The sequence below is a fragment of the Rattus norvegicus genome, chromosome 3 (genome assembly GCF_036323735.1).
Source record: "Rattus norvegicus strain BN/NHsdMcwi chromosome 3, GRCr8, whole genome shotgun sequence".
NCBI lineage: Eukaryota > Metazoa > Chordata > Mammalia > Rodentia > Muridae > Rattus > Rattus norvegicus.
The window spans coordinates 103,411,985-103,426,464 of record NC_086021.1 but is presented as its reverse complement, the minus strand read 5'-3'; the positions used below and the strand labels follow the sequence as shown (position 1 = coordinate 103,426,464).

The 14,480-nt window shown below is 37.3% G+C and overlaps 1 protein-coding gene across 21 annotated transcripts in view; it reads right to left on the bottom strand.

The window, feature by feature from the left end:
• Lrrc4c (leucine rich repeat containing 4C) overlaps positions 1-14,480 on the bottom strand; it is a 1,379,071-nt gene that overhangs the window by 712,758 nt on the left and 651,833 nt on the right. For 3 of the 21 annotated variants that reach the window (XM_063283698.1, XM_063283684.1, XM_063283686.1), the window contains exon 4: positions 8,063-8,168. The exons of the other annotated variants lie outside the window; for them this stretch is intronic. The gene's annotated coding sequence lies outside the window, so the exon portion shown is untranslated. The remainder of the gene's footprint in view (positions 1-8,062; positions 8,169-14,480) is intronic. 21 annotated transcript variants of the gene reach the window in all.

Here is a 14,480-nt window from a genome sequence, read left to right as displayed (position 1 = left end):
GTTCAAAAACATATTCACTAAAAATGGGTATAAAGTATTGCACATGTATACATATGTACCTATGCATATGTAAGCATGTATAAGTAATTAATATTTTTCTTTATTAGACTATTTGAATTAAATAATTTACATTTCTTTTCTAGCATGTTGACAATAAATAAATTAACATGACACCTATATAACTGGAATGGAAAAGTATTGAAATACTTTCTTATTTCTTCAAAGAAAATTTTCTAGCTTTTTAACATCAAAGGTATTCTGAAAGTCTTGAGGCTAGGGAAACCACATGTATGCTGAATTTTATTAAATGACACACAAATCTAATATAAACTTCAGGTTATATTTAATATTGTATTTACATTTTCATCATAATTCTAAAATGAAGACATTTGGGGACTAAAACATTCTGGAATAATTTTACTCAAATATAAATTGCTACTTTTAATTAATAATTTTATTTGTATACATTTCAAATGACATCTCCCTTCCAGGTTTCCTCTCCACAAATTCTTCATCCCATATGATCTTTCCTCATCTTCTTTTCCTCGGTAAATGTACTCTTCCACCTACTCATCCACTCCTGCCTCACTGCTCTAGCATCCCCCTACACTGGGGCATCAAGTCTCCACAGGACCAATGGTCTCCCCTCCCACTGATGTCAGATAAGGCCATCCTCTACTGGATACTCTTTGGTTAGTGGTTTAGCCTCTGGGAGCTCTAGGTGGTCCAGTTAGTTGATATTTTTCTTCCTATGGGGTTACAATACCCTTCAGTTACTTCATTCCTAGCTTTTCCATTGAGGTACACGAGCTCAGTCTAATGAATGGCTGTGAGTATCTGCATTTATATTACTCAGGTGCTTGCAGAAATTCTCAGGAGACAACCATATTAGGCTCCTGTCAGCAAGCACTTCTTGGCATCAGCAATAATGACTGGGTTTGGTGTCTGTAAGTGGGATGGATTCCTAGGTGGGGTGGTCTCTGGATGGCCTTTCCCTTAGTCTATGTTCCATTTTTTGTCCCTGTCTTTCTTTTGGACAGGAACAATTCTGGATTAAAAATTTTGAGATGAGTGAGTGGTCTCATCCTTCAACTGGGGTCATGCTTATCTACTGGAGGAGGTCTCTACAGGGTCTGTCTCCCTTTTGTTGGGGATTTCAGCTAAATCATCCCCTTTGGGTCCTTGGAGACTGTTGCTTCTCTGGTATCTGGGGATTTCTGATTAATTACCCCAGTTCCTCATCATCCTCTATTGCTGCACACCTCTGTTTAATTTCCTGATCCCCTGTAATTCCCTTCTATATTTGCCCCTCTTTTTCCCTTCCCCCTACTCTCTTCCTCCAAAGTCCCTAGCTCCTTCTACCTCCTATAGTATTTGTTGCTCATTCTATGTAGGAATGAGGCATCCACACTTTGGTCTTCCTTCTTCTTAATCTCCATATGGACTGTGGGTTGAATCTTGGGTATTCTGAGCTTTCGGGCAAATATCCACTTATTAGTAAGTATATACCTGGTGTGTCTTTTGTGTCTGGATTACCTCATCCAGGGTGATATTTTCTAGTTCCATCTATTTGTCTGTGAATTTCATGAAGTCATTGTTTTCAATACCTGAGTAGTGCTCCATTGTGTAGATGTACTACCTTTCCTGTATCCATTCCTCTGTTGTAGGACATCTGGGTTGTTTCCAGCTTCTGGCTATTATAAAGAAGGCCACTGTAAACATAGGGGAACACGTGTTCCTGTTATATGTTGAAGCATTGTTTTTGTGTATATATGCCCAGGAGTGATACAGCTGGGACTTCAGAGGAACTGACACATTGTTTTCCAAAGAGGTTTTACCAGCTTGTTTTCCCACCAGCAATGGAGGAGTGTTGTTCTTTCTCCACATCCTTGCCAGCGTCTGCTGTCGCCTCAGTTTCTGACCTTAGCCTTTCTGATGGGTGTGAGGTACAATTTCAGGGTTCTTTGATTTGCATTTCCCTGATATCTAAGTATGTTGAATATTTCTTTAAGTGATTCAAGATTCCTCGGTTGAGAATTCTTTGTTTAGCTCTATACCTCATTTTTAATAGGGTTATATGGTTCTCTAATTTCTTGAGCTCTTTGCATATTTTGGATATTAAACCTCTATTAGGGTTGGTAAAGAATGTCTTTTTTTTCTCAATTTGTCCTTTTGACAGTGTCCTTTGCCTTACAGAAGCTTTTCAATTTTATGAGGTCCCATTTGTCAGTTGTTCAACTGTTCATTGTCAATTGCTATTAGAGCCTGAGCCATTGGTGTTCTGTTCAGGAAATATTCCCCTGTGCTGATGTTTAAGTCTCTTTCCTACCTTCTCTTCTATTAGATTCAATGAATCTGGTTTTATGTGTAGGTCATAGATCCAGTTGGACTTGAATTTTGTACAAGAAGATAAGAATGGATCAATTCGCGTTCTTCAACATGTCACTACCAGTTAAACCAACACCTTTTGTTGAAAATGCTGTCTTTTTTCGACTGAATGGTTTTGGTTTCTTTGTCAGAGATCAAGAGAACACAGTTGTGTGGGTATATTTCTGAGTCTTCAGTTCTACTCCACAGATCAACTGGCCACTCTCTGTACCAATACCATGCAGTTTTAATCACTATTGCTCTGTAGTACAGCTTGAGGTCAGGGATTGTGATTTCCACAGAATCAGAGAAGTTCTTTATTTTTGAGAATAGTTTTCTTTATCTTGGGTTTTTTGTTATTCCAGATGAATTTCAGAATTGCTCTAGCTCTGTGAAGAATTGAGTAGGAAGTTTGATGAGGATTGCATTTATTCTGTAGATTGCTTTTGGTAAGATAGCCATTTTTAACCATGTTAATCCTTCAATCCATGTGCAACGGAAATCTTTCCATCTTCTGAGCTCTTCTATTTTTTTCTTCAGAGACTTGAAGTTCTTCTCATACAGATCTTTCACTTGCTTGGTTAGAGTCACACGAAGGTATTTTATATGGTTTGTTATTATTGTGAAGGGTGTCATTTCCCTAATTTACTTCTCAGCTCATTTATCCTTTGAGTAGAAGAGTTAATTTTATATCCAGTTACATTGCTGAAGTTATTTATCAGAGGTAGGTGTTCTCTGGTGGAATTTTTTGGGGTCAGCTCTGGTGGAATTTTTCGGGTTGCAGATTGATACATTTTAAACTCACAAAACTTGTAGGAACAAAAAAATATAAGCATGGTAGCACATGCCTTTAATCTCAGCAATCACAAGTCAAATATAGGCAGATCTCTGAGTTCAAGGAAAGCTAGCTTACAGAACAAGTTCTAGGGCATCCAGGGCTACAAAGAGAAAAGTAACTGAAAAATAAGAACAAAAGCCTAATAAAACTTGATTCCCCCCTCCATGTTTCTTCCATGATGACAGTGTTATATGGTGCATGTATTTTTTATGGTTTCACTCTTCCATTTATAAATTAATAGCTTGGGGTAGAAAAATTTTCTCCAAATGTATTTTGAAACAGTAATAAATATTTGAAGAAGGTTAACCTCAAAGTTTATAAATGGTGCACGTAGGATTCACCAGGATCAGCTGGAGTACAAGATGTATAAACCAGGTTAGATCTGGGAATTAGAGAGGTGTCAGAAGGGCAGATTCAGGATGATTTGCTAACTGAGCTAGAAAACAGGACTTCCAGATTGGACTGGACCTACAGATCGGATATGCGCTCTCAGGTCAGGAGGATACAGAGGCCTTGGAGGGTGAGTAGAATATGTATCCTAACCCAATGGCATTTATACCTTGATGGTATCGACCACTGTCTAATTGGACTAAAGACCCACTGAATAGGATGAAAATCATGCCTGGCACTCTCCACCCGACCAAATACTCTTAAATAATAAAGTGGCAGATCTTATAGTATAACCTGATATTGCCACTTTTTTAACTGGTGTAATTCCTAACTGCTTTCTAAATATCTGTCCTTATACTCACAGCTAAGTGCAGTTTCCGTTCCTCATCATAGAAGTCTCTCCTTACAGCAAATGGAAACTATTACTGAAAGCCACAACTGGTCAACAAAATACAAACATCTGACTGTGTGCTGCGTATCCCCATTTTATACATATAACACATAACCCTTACACGTAAAGCTCAGGGAATAGAAGTGGAGAGAGATTATAAAAGACCAGGAACTCTGATTTTGTATTTCATGTATGACAGGGAGGCTGCATTTATAACATTTCAAATATGGCTGCCTAAATGGGAAGGGAACAATGGCAATGGCTGTTACCATGCCAATATGCACACCAGGCCCAGTCAGTCCATAGGCAATGAGCTACAGGCAAATAGCAACAGCAAAGAGACTATAGTCTTCCTCAGAGATGGGCTCTCTGTTTAGTTACTCAAGACCAATAAATGCAAGAAACATAAAATAGACTCAGCTGTGGTGTGTGTGGTGTGTGTGTGTGTGTGTGTGTGTGTGTGTGTGTGTGTGTGTGTGTGATGATAAAGTGGTCATGAATGTGGTAGGGGCCATCGAAAGAATTTGGGAGAACTCAATATAGAACTCAATTATGAGATTTTAAAAATAAACTTAATTTTATAATACATGAAATATACATGAAGATCCATCAAGAACAAACAAATAAGGAATAGGATAAAAAGGAAGACAAAGCTTTCTCTTTCTCTCCCTCCCTCACCGTCTTCCCTCTCCTTCTCCCTCCTCTTCTCCTTCTCCCTCTGGCTCTCCCTCCCTGCTTCCTCTCCCCCCTCCTCTCATTGTAAGTCACCTGAGGCTGTCTACATGTTTAACTGATCTATATAATACAATAGTTGCATAGCTGTTTTGGGTGGGCTGAAGCAACGTCTCCGTGTTTAAGCGCTCTCATTACTCTTGTAGGAAACCAAACGTCCATCTGACTACCCGCACCTCAGGTCAAAACCTCATGGAACTTCAGTTCTAGGTAATATGGCGCCCTCTACCGTCCACTGTGGACATCACACAAACTTGCAGAGCTCAAGCATATATGGAAACAAAACACTTATACATATAAAGTAAAAACAAATCTTTAAAGAATATAATTTTTTCTTCCTTAAAAGGCACCTGTTCAGTGTACTGGCTCTTTCTGGATTTATTATTGTTTCTAAATATAGTGAGGCACAAACAAAATTCTCCCTGGATACTACTCAGTTTTTAAAAACAATGACTATATGGAATTCTTCGGCAAATGTATGGATCTAGAAAATATCATCCTGAGCGAGGTAACCCAATCACAAAAGAACACTTGGCATACACTTGCTGATAAGTGGATATTAGCCCAAAAGCTTGGAATACCTAAAAAAGAAATTCACCAATCATGTGATTCTAAAAAAGAAGGAAGACCAAAATGTGGACACTTCATTCCCTCTTAGAAGGGAGAACAAAATTCTCATGAGAGGAAATACAGGGACAAAGAGTGGAGTAGGGCCTGAAGAAAAGGTCATCCGGAGACTACCCCACCTGGGATCCACCCCATATGCAGCCACCAAACTGTCACTGTTTCTGATATCACGAAGTGCTTGCTGACAGGAGCCAGATATTTTTGTCCCCTAAAAGACTCTGCCAGAGCCCGACTGATACAGATGAGGATGCCTGCAGCTAACCCTTGGCCTGAACAAGGGGACTCCAGTGGAGGAGTTAGAGAAAAGACTGAAGGAGCTGAAATGTTGGCAATATGATAGGAAGAACAACAGTCAACCAACCAGACCCCACCAGAGCTCACAGGAACTAAGCCACCAACCACTGAGTATACATGGATGGACCACTGACTCTAGCCACATATGCTACAGAGGATGGCGTTTTCCGGCATCTATAGAAGGAAGGGCCCTTGGTCCTGTGAAGCCCTCTTTCCCCAATAGGTGGGAGTGGGTGGGTGGGAGTGTGAGTATTCTCATAGAAGCAGGCAGAGGGGAGAGGAGGTATGGGAGGGGGGAAAAGGAGAACATTTGAAATGTAAATACATAAAATATCCAAGAAAAATAAAATAAAAAACAAAAACATTCTCGCTGGAATTCAGCATTGCATGGTGTTCTCTCTGCATCATATTTGGTTTCTATGCCGATGATTACATCATCATAAACAATACATTTGAATTCTGCTTTTATGTCAATATGCAGAAAATAAGTATTAAAAGTAAATGTATGTAGACACTATCGCATTTAGTGGGACAAGACTATACACACACACTTTGAAATACTCTTGAATGATCAGGTCCTACCAGTATTTAAACATAAGAATGTAAGCTACAATTTAAGCTGTTTTATTAATTTTACCTCTCAGTGGGTGTAAAGGTTTGCAGAACATTCTGGAAAGCATACACTAAGAAATATATGTTGATGGCACTGCTTGGGAAGATTAGCAGTTTCTTAGGCATTGAACTAACTCTGAAACTGTTGCCATGTATCCCTCTTGAAAATAGTAAAAAAAACAATTCCAAAGTTATTTTATTGAATGGTGTATAACTCCAACCATTTTAGAATATTTAAAAATTATGTAACAGATGTAAAAACATACATTTGCCAAAGGCTCTAAACCTTAGACCACTTGAAAAATATTGTCCACTTAGGGTATGTGCAGTAGAAAAGGCTTTAATAAAGTCTATTATCACAACTGGCATTATTGATTTAATCTGATCATTTTATATAAAATTTAAAAAGATGTATACTAATGTTAAAATTTGTCAACTACCATGCTGAGTCCCATGACCTGAAAAACATAACTTTTTGGAATGACCTTTATAGTTAAGCTATTGTTATTAAAATGACCTAATAACATGGGCACAGTCAGATGCTTTTCAAGTTATCCACAAATTGCCAAGCAAACCTTGGATGTAGAATATTATTACTACTGAGAAAGAGTAAAATTGTGTATTATTTGGTAGACAAAGTCCAGAAACCTGACAGTTAGTCAAATGGGGCCTTCAGTGATGATTAGCTGGGTAAAAATCAAGAGACCCAGTAGAAGAAGAAACATTTTGGAAGACTTAATGCATAAAGTAAGTGTACGCTGGTTATAGTGGCCATGTGAGTCAAACATTAAAAGGTAGAAATGCTAATATAATTTTGCTAATACTAGGCAAGTTTCTGCATAGAAGTGAATGCAAAACCTCACAAAATAATATTACACAAACATAGAAGAATGTATTCTAATAAAATATGGGACAGTGTATAAAATAGAGCCATCAACTTTCTATTGATATGCTGATGGATTCAGTTTCAAAAGCTAGTCTCATGTCCCCATATTTGCTTCCTGTGCCATGTGCACGTTAGGGTAGAAGTATGTGTGCCCTGCTTATTGATCTCTCACTGTCAAAGTCAATACAATACCTGCCTCTGCCTCTCTGCTGTTCATCACTGACAGAAGTGAACTTGGATAATTACTGTCTTAGACAACCAGAAGCAGTTGGGGTATATTTTTGCTACAAGCTTTCTAGTTCTGTTGAAGTTATGCCTGATGTTTTGTAGTGAGTAAATATTGGAAATAAAAGTTTAATCAAAACAGGACTAAAGATGTAATTTATATCAACTTCATATATGAAATTTGGAAAAGAGTTTCTACTTACTTGGCAGAATTTTTTCTCCAATATTCATCTTCAAATTTAGGCTAAAAGGTCAGTTCATCCTGACTTATAGTTGGATACTAACTCTGACCTTATCTATACCCTTCCATAGTTACATGATTGACTTCCTGAATACTAATAGAAGTATAAGTAATTCCCCCAAATATGTCTTACACTTAGACCTATAAAACAAACACCCTAGGATGAAGACAATATTCAAAGATGCTATTAATTCTTCATCATATAATTTTATATATGTGTGTATATAAATATACATATACACATATGTATATATACATATTATATATATGTGAATAAAAACTATATTTTGAATTCCTGAAATTAAGATATAGATTTCAGAATAAGATGAAATACTGTAACTGTAGTTTCAGGTAGAGTATTATTCAAATATAGCTTAAAGGGACCATGAATGTGGTTTCAATGCTCCATACTATTTTATTTTCCACATTACTTAAAACGTACTTCTCATTAAAATTTACCTTGTATGCCATGTTCAGTTGATATCCTTGAGAAGGCTTCTGTTTTCTTAATGGAAATGGAGGAGGGGTGGATCTTAGGAAAGAGGGGAGGTTGTTGTTGGTGGTGCTGGAAGGAGTGTAGGAAGGGGAAACTGAGGTCAGGACATATTTTATAAGAAAAGAATAGATTTTATAAATCTAGTAAAGAGCAATAAAAACTGTGGCATACAAATTCTAGATCATACATATAGTATTACATATAAGAGATATAATTTTTTCTGACTGTAAAATGTTTGAAAATCTGTAGCCATGGTTCTAGAGACTGTGTGAATTAAGAGATTCACATGGGCCTGTTGTCATACGCTAAGTCTAAGCTGTCACTGGATTATCTTTATAAATGTATGAATTTTATTACTACCTATGTTTCATTTTAGTCTCCTAAAGTATTTTACTTTTATAATGACAGCTAATTGAACCTAATGCATGTTTACTCAGTTTATAATAGGCTAGATTTTATTCTTGATAAACAAAACAGATAGTGCTTTGCCTTTGAGGATTTTTGAGTGTAATAACTAATAAACCAATTTTTAAAATTTGACTTGTTTTAATGTTATGCAGGACCCAATTGAAGGCCAATGATTACTGAGAACAACAAAAACTGAATTTAGAAACCCTCATTTAAGAAATTAATCCAGTTTATCTGTATTCTATATCTTCATTTTATTCTTTACCTTGAAATTGCGAACAATGCATTATAGAGAAGAAACCGCAGGTGTTTCAAAGTAAAACACAAAGAGAACAATCTGAAAATTGTGCTAGCGCATATTTCAGGAATTGACTCACTGAGAATTAGAGATAAGGTGAATGTTATATCCACTAGTTTTAATCAGAGTATCAATAATGAGAAGCATTAAAAATACTTTCAGGGATCATAGCCAAGTAGGGGGCAGAAAGACTGAAAGAGACAGAGGAACAGGAAGTGCTTCTGCTAGTAATGTCTGTACCCACGAAGTTTCACCACGGTTGCCTAAACAGGAGCTGAACAAGGATATCACCAGAGCCATGCTACCATGGAATGGGAATCTCATAGGTCCTCAGCAACAGGTTGAGAACTACAGCCAACTAAGAAATTCCAAGAGCAGTAGAAATTGTGTTGCATAGACTGTATCTAATACCAACTAGTCAGACTTGAAATTGTACACGTATAAGCATCATTATACAGACTACACATGTTCTATTTATGTATATGTGTATGTATGTGAGTGTCCAGGGATTGTATATGTACAACCACAATTAAAGACAAAAGCCATACATTTGAGGGGTGGGGTGTATGGAGGAATTGGAAGGATGAGAAGGAAAGAAATCTGATGTAATTGCAGACTAACATTTTCAGTAAATACTCATATTGTTTTTGATCTTGTTAAAGTTGATGAACATTGATTACATCTATTACATTACATTTGCACTTACTGCACCTTATCCCCAGTTGTTGCATGTTCAGAAAGTAAAATGGACTGTCTAAAGAGGAAACACTAGGTATTAAAAACCTCAGAAGGAATCTACTGAAACTGAATTTTATGAGTGGATCATTTTACAACCAAAAAGATTTTTAGTGTCAGAACATAGAGTTGCACATTGATCCCCATAGCAGAGGAGAGACTCAGTGTTATTATGGTTATACTAGTGAGGCCAATGATTCATTTTCATTTCCATGCTGAGACAAAATATTTTAGGGGAAAGACGGGTACCATTCTTAAAACATGGTTTATACTTTCCCCAAATCTCAGGCATGCTTTGGAAGCAAATTGGCCGTGCATCAGTAGAGTTCACTACATGACTTGGATATTTTATAATGTAATAATCAAGAGCATATGAAAGAAAGTTGCACAATTGCCTGTGTACACCCTGGTAGATATCAAAAACTTTTTAAAATACTGTTTGTAGTTATCCTAAGCAAGTAATTTTCCTCTTGGTAAGATAGACATTCATCCCATATTTCTAAGAAATATAATTTCATTTTAAAAATCTTTCCACAAGTGTCTCATAGTTCAAAAATAATGTTACCTTACAGTTGGGACTGACATTTTACTTTAAGATTTCTATGTCTAGTTCTAAAACACAAGGAAATTACTTATCTTAAACACCAGTGACTTCCTTTCTAAACAAGTAGGAGAGTTACTATGTAGGGCATATTTTAGGGCATTAAATGAGATAAACAATATATGTAATCAGAACATTTAAAAAGTGTTGAAGAATGACCATTACTATTTCCATTCCTTACTCCATCAATATCACTTTAACTTTTAACACATCCACATGTACAGAATAATAACCAGTTTCCTATCACTATGATAAAGACACAGCTTCAGAGAGTTTAAACCAAATAAGTGCATCACAAGCGATAAATCCTTATTTTGCCAATTTCCATCTCCTATATGTTAAGTATAGTTGGAATATATTTATCTTAATTATATTTATACTATGCCATTTTCTGTTATTCATGTCATCATGCATAAGATGAATACAATTGCTTAGTCTTTATAACATTTCTCGTGTATATATGATTTCAGAGCTGGCCACTTAGTAGACTACATTCTACATGACTATGTTTATACCCACAGTTAGGTATAGGTCTTACTTCTTATCAAAGAATCATTTCTTCTCTACAGATAGAGATCATTCCAGGAAACTGATCAACAAGCAGAGAATAAGAGACCGTAAGGTGTCCAAGCCTGGTGGAAAAATCTACTACACAACTCACTCCCTGTTGTCCATGGATCAAAGAAGCATATAGGGGAGAACCATATGTAAGAACTAGAGGAACAGGGTGGGGAGTATGAGAACGTGTCTCATAGAAATATCAGAATAGCTATACCCTGAAGTTTCATCAACATGGCTTCCTAAACCAGGGCTGGGCAAGGAACACATTTAAATCTTTCAGGTAGCCAAATAATGACAATATAGATATGGTAAAGAGTACTGACATTGTTTCTATTTAAGAGAGAGAAAAAAATGACCAATGATTGTCAAACATTAAGACACTCCCTCATACATAAAACTATTCATCTCCAATTTCAGCAAGTATGCATTTTAGATTTGAAAAAAAACAAAATAACTGTTCCAGGCAATGTATTTAGCTATACATACGCATTAATATAGCCCAAACATTAGCTACTGTTAAGGTTTTCCATGAGGAAGAACACTAAAGTAGACCTGATCCTGGGTCTGCACTGTTGGATGTTATTGGGTCTCCAGGTGTGCTTGGAACCCTACTTTCATTTCCCACTTGAGCCTTTCTCGCTGATTAGTAGTCATAGAGTTCCAAAACAAGGTAGCAAAGAGCCACATTTCTACATTTTATTTTCTTGTTTGCAAAGAGCTTCTCAGATGGTGGTGGTTAATTGAAACAACTGTTGAAATTGTACTTGGCACTTCTAATTCTTTCTCAAGACATTTCCAAGTCTGATAAAATTGTTTTTTTTGTTTGTTTGTTTGTTTTTGTTTTTTTGTTTTTTTTTGTTTTTTTGTTTTTTTGTTTTTTTTTTTTTTTTTTTTTGCTGTTAGAATATACCCTCCTGGGATCAAGCTACTCAGCTCATGAAAAATGTGCATTCAAAATTGGATCCAGTCTACCTATTCATCTAAGTAGTCACCCCCTGGAAGGGGCTGGTGGAATTGTTCTCAGAGACACTCACCTCACCATGCTTGGTCAGAAACACGAATTGCTTTTGTATGCTTGTTTACTTGGACAAAATCCCATTAATTGAAAACCAAGAGGAGGTAGCAAGATTATAAAATCCAGAGGTGATGGATGACTCCAAGGGAACAGTGTCTTCCAGCACAACAGAAATGATCCATATATGCACTCACAGAGACTGACATCCCACAGGAAGCCAGTCATAGATTCAAAGTCTCTCAGCACTGAAAAGCAGAAGTGCAGATGGGCTCCCAATCTAGCTAAGAGGCTATCTCCAATGGATACCATCCAGTAAAGCAGAAATCTATTTTCTCTAATAGAAGGCCACTGGGTATATAAAAGAAGATTCCTGACACTCACACCTAGCTCCCATGCCCTGGGACCTGTTGGGTTGTCTAACCCAAAAGTATCTCCAGAGTAATTTTGTAGACTTTTTTTTTTCATTTTGTGTTACTTTGACTTCATTATTATTGTTGTTGTTGTTGTTGTTGTTGTTATTAATTATTTATTATTCCTTTGCCATTTTGTTTTGATGCTGTTTTAATTTTCATTTTTTCTGGGGGGGGGTCATGTGTAATTTTCTGACTGCATATGTGTGTGCATCTTTCTTATTTTTGTTTGTCACTTGAAGTAGAAAGATGATAAAACAGAGTTTTTTAGAAAGGGAGATGGGGAATTTGTTGAAGAAGAGCAGTTAGGAAAAGGGAAAAACATGATAAAATATAATGTATAAATATTTTTCAATAATGTATAATTTAAAATTATTTGAAAATTACTTTATAATCTGCTCCAATGAATTTCTGAAAAATTAACATATATGTGTTACATATGTGTATATGTATATGTATACATATATGTATGTAAACATATGGAATTTATTAGACATTCCAAGTGATGTGGTCTGGGTAGTTGAATGATGGCTGTCCTATGACAGAAAAAAATTGGCAATTGTTAGGTTCATGAAGGTGGGTGTCTCTGCAGTCTTAGTGCTAGAGTCCTGAAGAATTCCTGGAGAGCTGTTGCTCTTCAGTCTACATTGTAATCATGAAGAAACTGGATTTAACACTGACTGCAGCAAGAGGATAGGTCATTCCAGCAAAAGTGAGAGCTAACAGCAAAAACCAATACTTCCTTCTTCCATTCCCTTTTATCTGGTATGTCACCAGAATTGTGGTCCAAAGCTAATCCCAGATCTTCCTACTTTAAACAATATGATTAACAAATATCCTCACAGTTGTATCCAGTAAATTCCAGATTTAGTCAAGCTGAATATTAGATTTGCCCTCAGATTATATTGTGAATATTTGAATTAACTTTATACTTTTTGTTTTGCTTTTATGGGCTGGTTTTGCTTCACACGGTGATCATTTAATTGATTATAGTATTTTCTCATTCTTTTTTAGCTTTCCTTTTTTTATTAAATGATTTTATTTATTTGCATTCCAAATGGTGCCCCTCTTCCTGGTCCCTGAATTCTTCACCCAATTCCCACCTTCCCTCCATCCCTCCCATGGCCTTTGATTCTGAACGTATGCTCCCCCACTAACCCACGCATCCACCAAACCCCAACCTCACTTCCCAGCCTCCCCCTACCCTGGAGCATCAAGTGTCTACAGGATTTGGCTCATCCTCTCTCACTGAGTCCAGAAAGGCAGACCTCTGCTACCTGCAGGTCTGCGGTGGGGTGGAAAGCAAGGGCCAGCACATGTATGTACTTTTGTTGGTGGCTTAGCCTCTGGGAGCTCTGAGGGGTCCCAGGTAATTGATACTGTTTTTCTTTCTATGGAGTTGTCATCTTCTTCAGCTTCCTCCATCTTTCCTCTAAATCTTCCATACGGGTCCCTGACCTCGGTCCAATGGTTGGCTGTAACTGTCTACAGCTGTCTCAGTGAGCTGCTGGTGGATCCTCTCAGTGGACAGACATACTAGGCTCCTATAAGCAAGCAAAATGTGTCATCAGTAATAGTGCCTATACATGAGATGGATCCTAAGTTGGTCTAGTCACTGTATGGCCTTTTCTTCAGTCACTGATTTATTTTTGTCTCATCATTTCCTTTAGACAGAAACCAATCTGGGTCAAAAATTTTGAAGATGGGTGGGTGGTTCTATGCCTCAGCTGGGGCCATGTCTGTCTACTGGACGTGGTCTCTTCAGTTTTCGTCTCCCCACTGTTGGACATTTTGTCTAAGGTCATCCTCATTAAGTCCTGGAAGCCTCTCACATCCCAGGTCTCTGAGACTTTCTAGAGGTTTCCCCTGCTCCCCAAACCCTGCTGTTGCATATTTGCATTAATTCTCTGGGTCTCTGAACTGAGCTTCTTTACTACCAGCCCCATACCTGATCCTGCCCCACCTTTGCCCTCCCCCTTCAGCCCCCCACATAGTGCCCTCCTTCCCTCTGCTTCCACTGGTTATGTTGATCCCCTTTCTAAGTGGGATTGAGGTATCTACACTTGAGTCTTCCTTCTTATTAAACTCCCTAAGGTCTGTGATTTGCATCACGGGTGTTCTGTACTTTTGTCTAATATCCACTTATAAATGAACATGTGGATGGTAATTCATGTCTTTTTGAGTCTGGGTTAACTTGCTCAAGATGATATTATCTAGTTCCATCCACTCGCCTGCCAAACTAATCATGTCCTCATTTTTAATAGCTGAATAGTATTCCATTGTGTAAATGAACCATGATTTCTGTATCAATTCTTTGGTTGAGGGACATCGAGATTGTTTCCAGCATCTGACT